General features: G+C 40.2%; 1 long non-coding RNA gene across 1 annotated transcript in view; it reads right to left on the bottom strand.

The window, feature by feature from the left end:
* LOC309671481 overlaps positions 1 to 17,270 on the bottom strand; it is a 164,955-nt gene that overhangs the window by 113,513 nt on the left and 34,172 nt on the right. The window lies entirely within an intron of this gene.

Raw genomic sequence — 17,270 nt, 5'->3', positions numbered from 1 at the left:
TCTGTATGTTTCACAGAATGTTTTGATCTTGTTGAATAAGCAGTTTCTGTTGGAAAATTGTATTTTCATCATTTCTGTGCAGCTTGGAGAAATTGGTATCGCTCTATTAACTTCAGTGATTTACAGCAAGTGAGGACCTGGCTTGTAACAGCAGCAATCTTTGTCAGTATCTCGTGGACACATTTAAACAGAAAAGGTATTGCACAATGACAGAGCAGGTATTTTGGAAAGATTGAGAACAGTAGATGCGCAGTAAATTACTTTATATTAATAAGCTTTGTTTCAATGTCATTCTTGGCAAGCAGAGCAGAAGATGAGCAAAGAACCATTCCAATATATACCCGCAAATGGCTACCGTGCTATTTGCTTTACAAAACAGACTTCAAAATACTGCCTAAAGCCAGCTAGAGGGATCAAGCAGGGTCACAGCAAGCCAAGTTACTGCTGCTTGCGAGAAAAAGCTGTATTTCCGTACGTGAGGGCTGACAGTGAGTCTTATCAACCACTAAACAGTGGGGACAGAAACCTAGAACTTTTGTTCATACCTGTTTAGTGTGCATGTAAGCTGCAGCAAGTGTCTATATATATATGTATGTATATGTGTGCGTATATATATGGGTATGTGTATATATATGTGTATATGTATATATTATATGCATGTACCAAAGGCATCTTTAATTAAAAAAAAACAACAACAAAACAGACCCAACTTGCTGATGTCCTCAGATGACGTATTCCACTGAGGCCACCCAGCAGCGATTTATCAAAAGGTTTTGGAGTCTCCTCTCAGAATGGCACATCTTTATGGTACATTACGGTCCTTTGCATTCACCTGCCTGTCTGCATGCTTCTTTTGTCTTATTCTTGGATCAAAAGGAATATTTTTATTCTTTCTCTGAGTACATGTAAGTACACTAAATGTTCTGGGACTTTGTATCTTTATGAATAGCAATAATGAACAGCTCTGTCAGTCCAGTTTAAGAGCTAAGGGCAAGTTTGAGCTGCTTCAGTAGCAGTTTTATATTGATGGTTTTAAAATTAATTCCTTGGCAATTATTAAGAACCATTCCTATGGAAACATAAGCACTGACACACATAGGAAGAAGAGGGAAATAAAAAAATAAAATAAAATCACCCTCTCCCCCAATTCATTTGTAACTAAGTTGCACAATTTCAAGCAGGCATAACGTTCATCTAGAGATAAACAGAAGCAGGTAACCCCATTCCTAGAGTCGGATTTTTATGTTTATTCACAAACAGGGTTTGTTCTAGGACAGTAGTTTCATTAAACAACCTGAATGATGCCATACTGAGAAAAACTTACAACTGAGGATCATACTGAGCTAGCAAGGACATAATCCACATTGTAAAGCAGCATTTGAGTCCAAAATGATCCTGATAAATTAGACATACTAGATAGAAGAAACAATGGAGCAGCTAGACAAAATCCAGAAGTGAACAATATGCATAATTCAAGTCTAGAAAACAACACCTACCAACAAGACAGAATGAGTTTAGGGTTTAACCTAAAAGGAAAGATCTTGAGGGGAAGTATAACATTATTAAATGTAAAACACCCAAACGTGAAACATGCCAAGGGGATGGGAATAATCTGTCCTCCATATCCTTAAAGGTGCAGACAAGTCACGGGAGTAAGCTGCAATGATACAGTTTCAGGACAGATATAGGAAAAAAGTCCTACATGATGGTCTCCAAAAAGCTGCCTGGTAAGATGAATAATCCTCACTGCTGGAGGCTCTGAACAGGAGGATAGATAAATATCCTCTGTAACAAACAGCAAATAGTAGATCCCAGATCTCTTCAGGGCCAGGTGATTTCTCTGCTCCAAACCTTGCAGCTCTCTGAACCGTAACTGATACCACTGTCCTCACTGCAAGCAGCCTACCAAACCCATGGAAACCTCTCCAACAGCACAGAAATATGAGAGCAGTTCCAATAATATTTGTGGGGCTATTGTTCACCAAGTGTAAAGAAGAGGGTCTTTGCTGCAAAGTAAGCACAAGAGAGTACAATGTGAATGTGCAAATGTGAAAACAATTTGTATAGGTCCAGTTTATATATCTTTACTCCAAGAGATAGATTACTTTGTTTTGGAATGAAATACAACTTCACAGTGATCAAAACCAAACATGTTTTAGATGGGTTACGCAAGACAAGACATCATCTTTTAAAGACCATCACAAATTCAAAGGTTGCATTGTCACTGAAATAATGCAGTAATAACAAATTTGATTCAGAGCACATTAAAGCATATTCCAAGGACATAAAATATCTTTGAAATACATCAACGTTGTATTGCTAAGGCAGATATTTGAGCAAAATGCCTGCAAGACTACCAGTTTTGCTCCTTTGACTTGAGAAGTTCCCCAGAGTTCAATAAGACTGCTTATAAGGAAACAAGCATGATCTTCCACATGGGAAAAAAAGAGAAGCAATTTTATTTTTTTTCCTCAGTTACAACCTTTCCTAGGAATTAGCATGGGGACTGAAGCTTTCACATCTACTGTCAACCTAAAAGTCACTTTTCCTCTTTTTGAATTTGAAGGAAACATGCTCAGTTTTTACCAAGTTACTAATGACAAAGAATCCCCAGCTCCCTGCATTAGGTAATTAGTTATTTGCAATTTTGATCTCTGATTAAGGAAAAAAAACAAAAACCAAAAAAAGACTTCTCTTGCTTAGGTTGTTTCAGTGACCAAGAAATTTTAACACCTGAGAAATAAATGATTTCACACAGCAGCTAGAAAGCAAAATCTTATCTTCTTACTACATAGAAGTCACTTTGTTTGAATTACCAATTTTAAACGGATGCAGGTCAAATACACATACAGCAGAGCATGCCATTCCTGCGCAGCTGCAGCACAGAGCAAAGCCCCTCCTTGCCCTCATTTTAATTCCTTACCCCCCAACTACTGCCAATGCTCGTGCCATGGGAAACAGTCCACACAAAACAAGTCCAGGCCTTAATCTCTAAAACAACAGTAGCAACTTAAAGTAATTGAATGCGCCATTATCATTGATTAAACAATTGGCAGGGTAAAAAACTTGCAACTCCAGTGCAAAGCAGTTTCTTCACAAACGCTAACACAACATGGGCAAGTCACTTCAGTAGTGCTAACAGCATCTCTGTGAAACACAGACCTCAGTGTGGGAGATGTGCCATGTACGGGTCCTTACCTTGATAATAGAGGTTTACCCTAACGGATGTGAAAGCACACACAGCAGAGAACAAAACAAAAAAGTGAACAAGTATGTCTCTAACATGATCATACTAATGGAGAGACAAACACTGACAAATATTACACCTTATGGTTCAACAGAACATGTATTCTCTAGGATATTATATTGTGGAGATTTATTATAGATAAGTTACAGTGATTCATTTCTCTGAAGTAATTAAATTTCTGTTGACACAAAAATCTCATAACTCAAGAAGTTCAGCAATCCCTTGAGTTACTTTAAAGAGAAAATGAAATTAAGGTATCTTGGATATAGACAAAGTGGAAAGCCAAGGCTCATAAAAGTAAGCTAATCGAAAAATTCTGTGCCGTAGACACTCACATACTCAACTACTTCTGTAGCCACTTGATTATTCTAATGTCCTTCCTTTTATAGCTCATACCTGGATTAATTTATGGTCCATTGCACCAAAATGTCAACTGTATCAAATGTAAAATTTTATAGTGGAATAGAAAAGCATGATTGCACTCCACAGCTTCAGGCTAAAACAGAGGTGTTATATCACCTGCTCTCCAAGGTAAAGATCACAAACTGAGAATAAACAAGCACTGGGGTTTTAAAACTACTTTTACTGTTTCAATTGGTTTTAACTAACATATATATTACAACATGTTCCCTCACAAAACCCAGCCTATTAAAGTGTAGTTAAGGTTGTGGGTGTCTACTAGACTGCGTGTCTGTTACCTTTCCGGAAATCAAAGCAGATCACAAGGGTTAGCATCCGAGAGCTACCCTGTTGCATCCTCACTCAATTGAAGAAGGACCTTACTCCACAAGTTGCTCAGCTTCCAGTAATAAAGGTGTCCTGCGCAAACAGGCAGGCACACCATCATTGCCTGGTCCCAAGGGAAGGCAGAGCAACAGCTCCACAACTCTTACAAAAACTTCCTCACTAAACAGACAGCTCCTGGGAACTAACAAACCTGCCACCCTCAGCCGCCCCTCTTGCCAACCAACTCCAGGAATAATAATTCTTTTTCCACAAGCTCTCTGGATGACCCCTGTTTCTTTCTGATGTTTGTCTTTGAAAGGATGCAGCACAAGGCATTAAGCTAGCATTCACGAAACAGCAGATCCAACCTAGGAAACCATGTGCAACCCACTAATTTAACTGTGAACAGAGTTAACACCAAGATCAATGTGTCTGACAATCCCCCTCTTCAACTACTTGATCAAAGCCCACTAACAATGGAAACTTTATCTTTTAACTTCAGTGGATCTGTAACCACACTGCAATTACCTTAGCTTAGCACATCAAACTAAAATTTCCAGAGCTGGCTGTCTGCAGCAGCATTTCTAGTTTAAAGACTAAAATTTAATACAACTTTGCTGCAAGATGATACTTTCTCTTTTTATTTGGTTCATCTAGGCACTGTTTTTCCCCTTATATACGAGAAAAAAAAAGAAAAGAAAAAAAAAAGAGAAGCAAACCCAGGAATACGCTAATTAGTAGTTTAAGGAAAATCATTATAAAAGCATCTCCAAATATTTTGAATTCTCATCGCCACTTCATGGGCACATTCCTACCTGGTATAAACTGGGACTGAAGTCAGGTCAGGACTTCTAATTTACACATGTTGAAATTCTTGCCAACTGAACTCTAGATTTAGCTAATATCACAAAAAAATCCTGAATACTTTAAATATCAAAGACTGACTCCTAAAAATCACACCGCATTAAACTGTGTTAAAGGTGGTTAATTCCCATCATTCCAGCCTCAGAATATAAATTCAAAAAAATGCAACAATTCTCTTCTGAGCTATCTCATATGTGTCTTCACTCCAAAAGCAAGGCTACAAGTTTGATTTCCTGCTATCTATACATTACAAGATCCTCTGAAATATCACACAAAATTTGAAAAAAATCTCAAGGTAATCAGAAAGGAATGATTTTCAATCACACCACCCCAAAGTAAGCGTAGCTAAATCCACAGCTAATATAGATCCATAGTAGCAGAAGCAAATCTGATTTACCCTAGCTGACTAATAGTTTCATGTGTTTATTTTTCTTAAGAAAAAAAATTATTTCATAGCAGTACTGCATAACTAATAGGATCTTCTAGATTGATTTGTTCCCTAAGTAGTTTTCAAACTTACATAGTTGCTAGTCCTGAATGTCTTTGTGTCTTCACTCTGCATTCTTAAATTACATTTAAGCTGAAGATGAGCTTTAATCCAAATCCTTCAAGTTGAACATTCCACTTCAAGAAAAAAAAAAAAAGAAAAAGAAATCTGATTCAGCTTTGACTCTTTCAAAAACTCCTCCTTAATATTAAAACTCCCACAATCCTCAAAACATTTTTTTAAAACAAGCTCCTTTTTGAGTTTCAGATCGGAGAACTTCAGATGTTTATAAACTCAGCTTCCTAAAAGGAGTTCCAAACAGCACTACAAAACTAAAAAATAGGTCTTGAATCTATAGTTTAAAGTGTTTATATGGGCTTGTGAGAAATATGAATACCTAACAACGAGAATCCAAACAAAATACAATACCAATCTGGGCAATTAAAATCAACTTTAATGCCTATCCAGCAAGCAGTGCTTTTTAAGTCCTGACCTCATGTCCTGGCATAGGCTGACCCCTGAAATTATGATATTACCACAGGTATTTACAGAGCACAGACTCCTCCTTGCTATCCTCACAAGATGGGACAAGACCACAAGATGCTCAGGGTGTGAGAGTGTGTGTACATCAGATATGATGGCCTCTGCCAGGCTTCTGAGATCCTAACAACTGGATATGGGTGATATTAAAGACATACCTCTTGGTACTGGGATGTTTCCTATTGTGCCCTGACAGTGTGGCAGGAAACCCACAGACTCAAGGAGGAAGAGATAGCCATGAGGAAAAGGAATATTAATTCTACGCACAACGGGATGAGAACAAGGAGTAAAGACTACATGCACCACTGTTCAAACATCATCAGCATTCATGTGCAAGAAGAAACTAATCCAAAGGAGCTTATCAGAAGGGAAATGCATTTTGCCTGTGAGGCTATGGATCTGCCCACTCCTTTTGTGCATTGAAGGACTTGGGGAGGAACTGAAAACAAATATTGTCTTTAATTAGGCAATTTAGACTCTTGATATAGAGTAGTTTAATGAAGGAAACAAGACCAACCCCAAATCCACCAGAACAAACAGATGACTGATGTACATTAATGCCTGCTTTCCTTGATTATGCAAAATATTCCCAAGATCCAAATTAAATTTAAAGAAAACTAAACAGTATGCCTCTCTAACCCTTCAAAAAGACACATCTATTAAAAGAAAATCAACCTGCTGTCACACAGTAGATTTGATCACACTCTTTCCCAATATCTGGCACAATCTCAAAAGAAGCATTTTCACCTAAGCAGCCAGAGGCCACAACTTTTTTCATGCTTGAACATCCCTTTGCTGGTGGGAACCTGAATGTACCACTTATTGACACCTCTGGCAGAAGGCTGCTTGTTCCGAGTGTTTTCTGGATCATCTATTTTCAGAAGAGTTAAGCCCCTTTAACATCTTTTCGCTGAAGTCTTTAAGGAACCTTTGAGTATTAGACATACCTCTCTTCAGGGCGGAGTGCCAAGAGCTGTCTCAGCTGACACATTACCCTTACCCTATTGCTACTACTGAGCAGAGAGCCGATTTCTCTCCCTGTGGCGTTCCTCACATCCTCCCCATATCTATTTAATATATACAGTCACCCCACTGCAGGTCCCAATCCTGTTGTCTGTATCAAATTTAAGAACTGAGTAGTCCCCAAGCAGTAGGCTTGGGCCCTTTTTGTTCCCTCTGACCCTGAGTTTCCTTGGCAAATCAAAGGTTTGTATGCAAAGCCTGCTGAATCAAACAGCCAGCAATCCATATCACTCAATTTGCCATGCTGGGTTGAAAAAAAGAAAACTGAAAAACCTATTCTTGCAGGAAACAGAAATCAAAGAGCAAGAGAAAAACAAAGCAGCTCATCTCAGTCTCAAAAAGCGGTCGGTCTCAAAATGCACTCAGTCCCAAGAAAAGGAAAAAACCATCAGTGCTCAGCGTAAGGAAGTTCACCCTAAACATGCAGTCCTTGTGGCTTTGATTCTTCTCTCTCAGTGAGGCGTACACAAATTTCTCACCTGGAGTGCCAGCATCATTGCATGAAATCCATGGTAGAATCAGGTGAGTGCTGTTTTCTGAAAGTTATTGCACATTACCACAGCTGATTTCAACAATAACTTCTAAATGAAATGTAGATAAGCCCTCTTAATTCCAATTACCCTTTATTTTAAAGCTTAATTACAGTAGTACAAGACTGTCATGGAATGATAATTACAATTTATTTAAACATCGATAAGTAAACATTAGGTTTTATTTTCCTACTGTGAAATGTATCTAATCTAATGGGCTGATAATTCCATTTAATTGTGTGCGAAGAAACTGGGTAATTTCTGTCAGGTATCATAAAGTGGCAATGGCTGCTTTATCACAAGATATTAACATTTTCCAAAAACAACTCTTCTTTTTATGAATCAGCAGTTCCGCTCAGCTTTATTTAGTTCTCAATAAAAGGACAAAGGGAAACATTGGAGCCTTGTGCAGTCAGAGAACAAGGCCCCCTTCAGGCCATACCAATAAAATGTAAATTAAATTGTGGCAGAACTAACCTTACATCATTCAGGCTTCAGGAGAATTGTAGTGACTGCCACAAGGCTGTGAAAGACCCACCTTGAGACCTAAGGTACCTACATGGCCTTAATCATCCATGTCCTTCAAACTATGTCCATTTACATTAGCTAAAAATCTGACCTAGTTATGGCCTGAATCTGGCAGATACTGGTCTCAGACACGCTGCTGTAAATCGGGAGCCATTCATTAATAAACCTGAAGCTGGGTTTTAGAAAGATTCCCAAGATGACAATCTTCCTGAATAGGCCTTGTTTTTCAAACAACCTGACTCTCTACCAGCACTACTTTACTGAAGTAAAGCACTATTTTACTGAAGTAAAATAAAAGAATCGGTAGCAGATTTGCCTGCTTAATACTTACAACCGGGTGCTGAAGACAGTAAGAAGGGCTCTGCTTAAGATTTCAGGGGATCACCAAAAGGTAAGAAAATAGTTGGATCAAGCCCTTGGGTACTTTTAATTTTATTTCCACTCCAGAAAAAATAATAAGAGAGACTTTCTCCGAATCCCACCTACCAGATGGTGGTTCTCCTTTTGCAAACACCCTTGGGTCTATTTTAGGATATGAAATAAAAACTTTCGAATTGGGAAGACATGGAGGGATGGAAGACATGATAGCATGGGTACTGATGCCAAGGATTCAAATAAAGAATATGAAAACTTGGTTCTTCTTTCAAAGCCCTCCCTGCAAATCTCAGAAGAATTTTAATAGCTGCAAGTCCACACATCCAGAGCCTCTACATTGAGGCAGTTACATGTGGTACCCCACACCACATCAAATCATCTTTCCCAGTCTTCCCAGAGATGCATAGTGTAGAGCCCGACTGTCAGGAGGAGTTTTGCTTCTTTTAAGATCAAAGGACCCAGTGTTTTCTTGGAAAAGCAACTGTAGTAATCCAGTATAACACCCACTCTGCTCTACACCACTACCGTCACAGCTCAAACTGAAATCAGCTCAAATTCTTCCTCCCATGTCAGAAGGGAAATAAAGCCAACTAGATGCTTGGAAAGAAAGTCTCTGCTTCTTGAGAAGGAGGGCTTCCCTGTTTGCCTTCTCTGTGCTCAAACTTCCTCGCCCACCTTTCAAAAGGTAGCATCAGCAGAAGAACTCAATTCCATTCCTCAGGGTTTCCCAAAAGGGATGCATTTTTTGTAAAGGGATACAGCATTTCTGACAATTCCCTCCATAATGGTGACCTGGCCACGCTGATTTACAAAATCTAGCATTGGTCTGTGGCCAGCTAGACACCGTTACTGCAGTTTTTGCTTTCCCAGAGGACCTTGCTGCGATGAGTTGCATCCCAGATCCATTTATCAGTTAGAGATCTGGGCTACACAACACTATATCCATCTTCTCTCAGTATGAAGCAGGTGAGAACCCTTTCCAAGTACTCTGCTCAGACAAAGACAAGGAACTCTTGAGATGCATGCAAGTAGCTCAGAGCAGCATTAGCATGCTAATTAACATCAGTTCCACTTCACCAGCCTATTGTCATGATGAGAAAGTTGAAGCATCTGAACATTTTACAGACAGAAAAAACAATTTGTAATGCTCCCATTACAAGAACCTTCATTTTACTGAAACAGAATTTTCCTTGTCTCTGCACTAAGTGTTTGCCAATGATTCAAGAAGGTACTATGTCCCGCTGCATCAGAGTGAATATTGTTTGACCTAGGATATTAATGACTGACAAAAGAGAAAAGTTGTGGATGGGAGATTCCTGTCCTCCAAATGTGGTGTCATTTTTATTAATAAACACAAGCCTATGCAGTTTTCACACGTGGATTAAACTGGCAATGGTCTAGCAATATAATTGTCACAGAGTTGTGCTGGTAATTTTCAGATTTGTTCTGTATTGATAATAATTTTGATTCTATTTCTGAAGAGGAGAAAACATGAGAAGGGGGAAAATATCGTACAGAAAGACTGTAATTTTATTACTGCTGCATCTAAAATCATTAAGTTTACAGCACTACTGAATGCAGAGGCCTCTGCATGCAAATTATCCTGATATCTAGGTCACAAGGTGCTTCAATGTGATTTCTAATTAACAAGCACAAATTACCTTTCCAATCAAACATTTCATAAAATTGATGATAGTGAACCTAACTAACCTTTACCAATATGGTAAGCAATTCCAAAGATGAAATCTGGATATTTACATAGTCCATAAGCCATGTTAGCAAGAGGAGTCATTCCTCACTTCTACTATGCTCACAAGCTTATTCAGTTGCAGCTCTTTGGCTCGATGAGGCTTTTAATTGTCACACAGATGGAGATCAGGTTCAGGTAACCAGGATATTCGGATTAGATACATTTCTATAACAGGGGAGTAACTGCATTGAAAATGATAGATTTGTGCTGAACAAGAGCAGACTCTTACTTTCCACTCCTAACAAGCTGATACGAAGCAAGAATTGCAAAAAACAATGCTTTTTTTAACTGATGCAGCAAGACAGATCTTCGTGTGGCCTAAATTAAGCCCAGCTATGTCATTAATTTTTTCAGATTGGTTTCCCCCTGTAAAATCAGATGGGTTATTTTAGCCTGTTCTCTTTCAAGTGAGCTGTTTGTGGGTTGTTTGCCTGACTCATAGATTTTTAACTATGCCTTGGAAGTGCTCACTACCCCCCGCTCCTTCCATTTCTAAAGATGGTCCTACTATGAGGCAGCCTCCTTTCCCTTTGAGAGACATGGAATTTCCACCAATGACTCAAAGTCACAGTCTGGCTGATTTTACATTATAATGTCCATAAATTAGAGATATTACAATCAAGTACGAAAGTGGCATGCATTATTTGGTGTGCATGTGAAATTAGCATAAATGAACCATTTAATTTACTTAGCTTCACCACATCCCTGCAAATTAAAAAAAGGCATTGGCTACTCTTCTAATCCATACCTTGTTTATGAGCTTATCTCTGTGGCTTAGAGTCATTGGCATCATGTACTATGAACAGTACCAGTTAAGCAAAATGCATCCCCTTCATTAGGATGATTCCCAAAGTCAGGAATTAACTCCCAGAATGGTCTAACTTGGGCAAGGCATAAATGCTCCTAAACAAAATTAAGAGTATTAAAATAATATTCTCCGATACTAGAGTCACGGGATTGCTACCTTCATAACAAAATTAAGGGGAGAAGTCCTTCCCATGTTGAAGGCGACAGAAAATGGATTTGGACATTACTCAAAACACCTACTTAATATTAATAAGCACAGGGTAAAGACATGTGCAAACAGAACAACAGTAGGGAGGTAGAAATATTCAGAGAAAAGCAGGATAGAGGAAGACATTGAATAACTGCATTTTAGCTCATTTTTCTTCACTCAGTGAAGCAGCTTTTGCCAGTACTCCCCTCTCTTTTTGCACTCATGCATGATAGGGTCTCATTTTATGTGAGGGGGAGGGGAGGTGGGCCCCCGCTTTCCCCTGAAATCACCCTAAAATAAACTGCACGTCAAAGTCATGCACCTGGTTCTTCAAATCCAGATTCCGCACAGCTATCAGTAACTCCACAAGCAAAAAAAAAAAAAAAAAAAAAAAAAAATTACTGTTGAATCCAGCCTTTTCACCATTTTCCTCCCTATGTTAAACACACTCAGTCCTAGCTCAGCCCTGAACCAATTAATTGGCATACCACAGCAAGGGACCTTCCTTCATCCCCAGCACTTTGACATTTCCGGCCCTGCTAGCTAGCAATAATTAAGCTGTGAAACTTCTACAAAGACACCTCACCCCAGCAACTTGGTACTTTACCCCGTATTTCATCATACATCTAAAAAGATAAGTGAAGCCTGAAAACTTAAACCAGCACCCCACCCTGACGACTAGACTGGAAGGTGGCACCAAGCAATAGCCCTGCAGCACACTTAATGTTGCTCTTGTGCCAAGACTGATGCAGAAGCCCATGCTTCAAACAAGTGCATTTTAAGCAGAGCTTTGCAACCTCAGAAATCAAATAATTTTCAATGCTATATGACATTCAGAAGAGTTCAGGTAGCACAGAATAGCGTTGCCTACTTAAGTTTTGCCTCCACTGACAACTTCATCCAACTACGACTATCAAAAAAGCGCTTAATTCACTTCAGTGCACATGGGGTTAAGAGGCCCAACAAGGGTTTGGGACAATTTCTTGGGACAAGGAAATGCTGTATTTATAATATAATGCTATATTTATAATATAAATGATATATTTAGCATTTTGGTGGTCTTAAAGAAACCACGCTCTGAGCAGCTCCAGAAAAGAAAAGGATTATCACAGAATGGTAGGGGTTGGAAGGGACTTTCAGAGATCATGTAGTCCAACCCCCCTGCCAAAGCAGGTTCACCTGCAGCAGGTTGGACAGGAACACATCCAGGCGGGTTTTGAATATCTCCAGAGAAGGAGACACCACAACCTCTCCGGGCAGCCAGTGCCAGTGCTCCGTCACCCTCCAAGTAAAGAAGTTTCTCCTCATGTTGAGATGGAATTTCCTGTGTTCCAGTTTGTGCCCGTTGCCCCTTGTCCTGTCGCTGGGCACCACTGAAAAGAGTCTGGCCCCAACCTCTTCACACCCACCCTTTAGATATTTATATGCGTAGATAAGATCCCCTCTCAGTCTTCTCCAGGCTAAACAGACACAAGTCTCAAAGCCTTTCCTCATAAGAGAGGTGCTCCATTCCCTTGATCATATTATAGCCCTCCACTAGACTCTCCCAGTAGTTCCTCGTCTGTCTTGAACTGGGGAGCCCAGAACTGGACACAGCACTCCAGATGTGGCCTCACCAGGGCAGAGTAGAGGGGGAAGGTGACCTCCCTTGACCTGCTGGCCACGGTCTTTTTAATGCACCCCAGGGTACCATTGGCCTTCTTGGCCGCAAGGGCACATTGCTGCCTCATGGTCAACCATGGACTCCCAGATCCCTCTCTGCAGAGCTACTTTCCAACAGTTCAACCCCTAACCTGTACTGGTGCATGGGGTTATGCCTCCCTATGTGCAGTACCCTACACTTGCCCTTGAAGAACTTCATTAGGTTCCTCCCCGCCCAACTCTCCAGCCTGTCCAGGTCACTCTGTATGGCGGCACAGCCTTCTGGCGTGTCAGCCACTCCTCCCAGTTTTGTGTCATCAGCAAACTTGCTGAGAGTACGCTCTGTCCCCTCATCCAGGTCATTGATGAATATGTTGAACAAGACTGGACCTGGTACTGACCCCTGGGGAACACTGCTAGTTATAGGCCTCCAACTAGACTCTGCACTGCTGATCACAACCCTCTGAGCTCTGCCATTCAGCCAGTTCTCAATCCACCTCACTGTCCATTCATCTAACCCACACTTCCTAAGCTTTCCTACAAGGATATTGCAACAAACAAGCGCAAGAACCAGGCAGTACTTTGAGGAGCTAACTGAAAGGAGCTAACTGAAGGCATCTATATGTTTGAGATCCCCAGATAGCTAGTGCTCTCCAGAGCAGCACTCAAGCAAAGCTCCAAATTTCCCTCCAACCCCCCCTGACAACACAAAGCAGGCTCTGGCACAGAGCACAGGCAGCTCTTCCTACAGGCTCCCAAGTTTGATGGTGCTAATACAAATGTCCCTCTCCACCCTTTGCAAAGAAGGTGCTATGCAACACTAAGCTCAGACAAATACAGCCTCCCTGTGGGGTTTCACATTTAAATGTCACTCCTTGAAACTTTCTCTGCAGATGCTGCTACTGGTATCAGTCAGTAGCACAGGCCAGATGCACTTTGAAGGGCTCCAGGATCCATTCCTTCTCTTCTTATTTATCTACTAGGTGCACAACTGGTGATATGGGCTTTATCTTGTTCAGCACATATAGAGTCTTGGATCAGCAGGAGTTGCTGCCTTTGTTCCTACGCTGCATGCTATCTCCCCATCACCCATCCAGTGCCATATTAAATTATTCATGAATGAAATAACAGTTTTCAGCATTAATAATTTACTGCTACACCAAGGGGATGGATAAGGTAAAATGTAACTGATATGGGAGTCTGAGCTTTGGCAGCTTTTATAATACTCATTCATCTAGTATTTTCCATCATTAATCCTCGTGGTTTGCTGACTAGAACATTTGCTCAATGACAGGTGTATTTCCCCACTGACATGGATCTGGTACCTAGGTTCAGTACCTGCAAAGAGGAAGCATATTTTTGTTTGTAGGACTTAATTTATTAAAGTGCTGACATCAGATTTTGCAAAGCCTTACTCTCAGGAGGAGTCACATGGATCTAAGGAGGTCTACTTGCTTTAAAAAGGCTGCTGACACCAGTATAAGCTAGTGAGGATGGGTCCCAGGTATGCATGTAATAATAATGTAATTAATAATAATTAATAATTTATTATCCAGCTTCACAGATAGTCCCTTTCTTGTCAGAAAAATGATACAGCCTTTCACTTTGGGGACACCTGAACTAATTATATTTACTGAGAGCCTCATCAGAAAGCTCTGTGGCAACACATAGGCACTGGAGCGTTGCAGGTGTGGGGAATTCCCCTGGAGAGGCACGAGGCACAGGGGTGTTCACTACGCTCCTCCATTAAGGTAATGGTACATTCGGCATTTCTTGATCTGATCTCTCTAGCCACCCATGAGATTAAAGTAGCAAGATAATGAGCGATATACCTCTTAGTAAATTCTTTAAGACCAGGAATTTCAAGTACTTATTTCAAAATTAAGCCATAAATTCAAAGGAAAAGTTTCCCCTCCTTGCTGCTTCTTCCTCACAAAAAAATAAAACAAAAAACCACCACCAAAACCCCAAAACTTAATGACAAATCCACCAGTAAACTTCACCTAGGCATCAATGCAAGACAGGCTGTGAAACATGCAGTTCTCTCTACCTATAACTCGTCATCATTGAAAAAATATAAAGCTCGAGCTCTGCCTGTACTTCCCAACAGTAACTCCCACTGTCCGGACTAAGTTCAGCAAGGTACAGAACAAAAGACAGAATTCCCAATAACTCCGTGGCACTGTGTCTACCTCTGCAGTTATACATCAGAGATTTGATTTGCAGATCAACAGAGACCCAATGGTTGATCTAACAAGGCATCTGACTCAGAGTGAACATCAGAGTTGAACTGAACTTCAAGAGAGGATTTCTATCCTAAGAAACTTTCACCCACAAGAGACAAAAATTATTACTTAAAAATATTTTTTTTTTGTGGTGATTTTTAGTCATAGTTGGCTGAAGTCCAAAACTATAATTGTTTTGCTCAGAGAATATTAATGTATTCTGAAAATTCTGAATTTTTTTTGAGTAAAAAAAAAAAAAAAACCACCCACCAAAAAAAAGATCAAAACTTGTTTCAAAATGAACTCCCACACAAATCACATTTAAACCTCTAATTGAAAAATGCTCAACTGACAGGAATCATGGGAAAAAGACTATTTCCACATAAATTCAGTGATATGGTGATTTATTAATTTAATTTACCTAGTGAAGACTTGAATATATCAGAATACATTTGAAGACTAGGTTCATAGTTATTGGATCTCTACTTTCTGGTAGCAGCCACATTATTTGCAAAATGTTAAGTAACAAATTGAACACACGTTTTTTTCTATTGAGATCTGGGCAAAATCCTAACAAGTTTTAATAACTTGGCATACTGAGCCCTCTCACAGACTTAGAACATGCCAGAAAACACGTGATGGTTTTTATTCATTTACTTGCATTTGCAATGATTTGGCTGAGTTTTCCTGCAAAAACAGTTTTCAACCTCCAGCTTGCTCCAGACTCATTCCTGGATGAAAACTCACATGTTTGCTCATCTCCTCACCCTTGCCTGTTCATGTCACTGGGTCATCTGCAACACACCACATTCTTCAAAAGCAGAAGACAGGATGAGAAGCCAGAAGATAATTGCTTTCCAAGACACCTGTACACTAGCAATGGCTTTGCCAGTTGCCTGTTGCATTGTGTTGGTCAAGTCACCGCTTCAGTTCCCCCATCCTGGGAGCTCGCTGGCTGACGACCTGTCCCTGACAATGCATTTACACAACCGATAACGTAATAGGGCCTTGATATTGATTGGAGCTGACAGCTGCTATGGTTATGTACATCTTAGCAGCAATAATCAGAACAAGTGAGAAAAGCTACGTGAGGTTTCTGGTGCAGGAAAGGCACTCTCTGCACTGTGCAGTATGTCAGCATCAGTGCAGTAACCAACAGTACTTAGAGGCACAGAAGGAACCATTCATTAAGCAGATCCCACTTGATGCAGTTGCTCTTTTTACTGTAATCACAACCTAATGATATTGAGGCTTTTAGAGAACGTTACTGGGAAGAAGAAACAAACAACAAATAACACGACGGTTCTGATTCTCAGTGGAAAATTGCTGCTGTTTCACAACAAAGCTGCAAGCGCTAACACAGTCAGCTCAATTGCACTTTCCTTGCTGCACTACTACTGCAGAGTATTCCTCCCCTGGGAGGCAACTGGGTAGTTTCTTGCTGAACTTTACTTACATCACTGTGCAGGTTTCCCTCTGGTGCAGCCGGACACAGACATTTTGCTAAAAAAATGCATGCCTTTGCTAAAAGACACGTGAAGGGGGCCGGACTTAGAAAACCTGTGATGCATACAGCTTATAACTAATACATTTTTTTTTATGCAGACTTTTTCCCAGGGAGGGAAAGTTGATGTACCTATTGCTTAACACATATAAACAACAAACCAATAACCTACATGGAAGAACATGCACTTAGCTAACTGAGAACTAAGTAATGAAACAGAGACCTGGACCCCAATTCAGTCATACACTTAAGCCTGACAATATCAGCACTTATCGACCACAGTCTCCTCTTTGACTGGCATATTAAATCAAGTTGAAAATTGCTTCCTAAACCAAACACTCTTAAATAATTGAGACGATCTTAATGTTAGGGACAGGCTATTTCCTTCTGCTTCTAGCTAAACAGTTCTCATTTTGCACAGCCAAGTTTTCTCAAGGCATGCGATTCAATCTTTTGGTCAGTGCATACAGAAACATGACCAAGGAAAAATATTTGCACTGTCTACATAATTGCACTAAGGCCTTGCTACAATATTCTTAGCCATTATAAGCTTCTCCTAGGATGCGTTAGCCATGCTGCAGACCAAGATGTCTTCAGGACATGTGTTCCAGTCCTTAAATGGCTAAGCACTTGGGACTTGATATCCACACCAAAGCTCAGTACTGGCTAGCTACCCTGACACTAAAAATGAGCTTTCCAGAGCAGATTAAATCCTGTTTTGAATAAAGACGATCAGGGGAATCTGTGAAGCCAAACAAGCTGTTGTGCAGATGTAGGAACACTCAAACCTCACCACAGTGGTGTTAATGCAGATGACAGGGTCCCACTACACA

Source organism: Vanellus vanellus (genome assembly GCF_965231255.1).
Source record: "Vanellus vanellus genome assembly, chromosome: 4".
Lineage (NCBI taxonomy): Eukaryota > Metazoa > Chordata > Aves > Charadriiformes > Charadriidae > Vanellus > Vanellus vanellus.
Note: the sequence above shows the minus strand (reverse complement) of the source record. Positions and strands in the feature narration are given on the sequence as shown.